A 2,129-nucleotide genomic window follows, 5' to 3' on the forward strand; every position below is an offset into this window, starting at 1 on the left:
AAGGGGACTGAGCTGGGCTGAGAAGTCACTGGGACCTAATAGGAATAGGGATTACAGAAAGGGGAGCACGTCTGGTACAGGAGAGGGTGTCAGCCCTGTGTGAGACCCCTGAGGTCATCGCACATGTTCCTCCCCCGAATGCTTGACCAATCGAGGGTGTCACAAAGTGCCCACTGCCAACCCAGGTGAGAGGCCCTGCGGTCATCCACAATCATTCTGGAGCACACACCGTGTGCCAAGAGCTGTGATAAGTATTAGAGAAAGAACAAAAGCAGTATTCCTTTAGAGTTGTTGTACACTCAGCTTTCAGAAGGAAAGAGCCGCTGAGGGTGATAAGGCCTTGGGCCTCCACTGGGACATGGGTGGCCCAGTGTGGCTAAGGATAGGGCCTCTGGGGAAATGAAGAATTGGGGACACTGTAAATTGATGTTTTTTTAATATTGGTTCAGTATGTGTGTAGGGGGGAGGGGTTGAGAGCTGAGTGGGAGGAAGGAAGAAAGGAAGCAGTGCACTCGGAGAGACCAGAGGCCTGAGGAATCTCCCCCGCCATCTGCCGGGGCCAAGCATGATGCATGGGGGCTTCCACAAGCGTCTTGTCCAAGGCTTGCTTCGAACCACGGGCAGGGCTCACCCTAAGAGAAGTTCTCATCTGTGCAGTCTTCTCATCTCCTTGCATATTCCCTGTAACATATCAGCAGTTTTACTATTAATCTTATTTGGTCATGCCACACAACTTATGGGATCTTAGTTCCCTGACTGGGGATTGAACCCAGGCGCTCGGCAGTGAAAGTGCCGAGTCCTAACCTCTGGACCACCGGGGAATTCCCCTGTCAGTGGTTTTAATACAGCACCTGCGGACAGAGGAGGCCTGGGGAGGAAGGCTCTTCAGGCTGAAGGAGGGCCCCCCTGGAAGTGTCAGGGTGCCTCTCCATGGCAGGTGGGTAGATGGAGAGGTAGAGATGGGCGGGAGATGGAGGTTGACTAAGGCCTGTATGGAGCCTGGTTTCAGACCCTCCTTTTTGACCTTAGGGCATGCAAGCAGAAGAGGGCAGTGAGATGGGTATTGTCAAAGCAACAGTCCCCAGCACTGGGGCTGAAGAGGGTGTAATACAGGCCAGTGACATTCATGCTGAACATGTCAGAACCACCAACAGGGCCTCTCTCTTCAAACCCCTCCAGTGTGACTCTTCAGCTCCCCTCACGAGGTGGGTGTTTTTGTGGCCGGAGGCGATCATCAGTTTGAAGAGCCATGGTAACGTGTCCAGTTTCTCACGATGATCCACCAGGCTGGGAGCCTCTGACCCGGAACAGTCAGGGCCGTGTCACTTCCCCTTAGGTAACTTGCTGGTCCCTGGCCAAGGGCACAGGAAGCAGGCCCAGGTGCAGTGCTCCCGCGTCGGGGACGGCAGGGTAGGGCAGAGGCGGAGGCGGCCCACTGAGAACTGCTCCTGGTGCCCAGGGCCTGTGGTCGCACCTGTGGCCCCTCGGCGGCTCCGGGGCTGCCCCCAGAGGCAGGACGGGTGCAGAGGGGCCTTGGTCTCCGTGGTTCCTGGGCTCTGCACACCTCTCCCCTGGGCTCTGCAGGCCTGGACTTCCCATCCCTACAGCGTTTCTCTCCGGGCTGGGCTCTGAGCAATCGCTCACCATGGTAACCAACCAGATGTGGAACTCGCAATGACATCATTCTTGGGCTTTGAACTGGCTGGGGCGGTTCTTTCCCTGGAGCCTCTGGCAGGTGCCACCCACCACCTGCACCTGGAGAGAAGAGGTGAGTGTCCCAGGGAACCCGCTGAGGCCCTGAGCCTCTGGGAAGTGAACCAGAAGAGGAACCCAACCAGAATATCAAGCCTCTTCAAGGCTATGAGGAAATGAAGGTTAGAAAGGATACCATATCTCTGAGGGCGGCCATGAGCCAGGTGGCTGGGCCAGGTAAACTCAGGTGTGCCCTCTATAGCCTACAGGCTGTACCACCATTCCCACCTGAGGAGGTGGGGCTCCATCCCCTCTGAGGAGGAATCAGAGGCTCATAAAGGTAGAGTAACTCCCACCAGGTCACACAGTCAGTGGGTGTGTGAATGTGTGACCCTGGAGCCAGGCTTTCTACCAACTAGTGGGGTGTACTTTAAACA

General features: G+C 56.2%; 1 non-coding gene across 1 annotated transcript; it reads right to left on the reverse strand.

Moving 5' to 3' along the window:
* Positions 1-748: 748 nt before the first annotated feature.
* TRNAE-UUC lies at positions 749-821 on the reverse strand. Its single transcript has one exon. It is a non-coding gene; the product is annotated as a tRNA-Glu (tRNA).
* Between the last annotated feature and the right edge of the window lie 1,308 nt (positions 822-2,129).

This window comes from Cervus elaphus, chromosome 11 (genome assembly GCF_910594005.1).
Source record: "Cervus elaphus chromosome 11, mCerEla1.1, whole genome shotgun sequence".
NCBI classification, from domain to species: domain Eukaryota; kingdom Metazoa; phylum Chordata; class Mammalia; order Artiodactyla; family Cervidae; genus Cervus; species Cervus elaphus.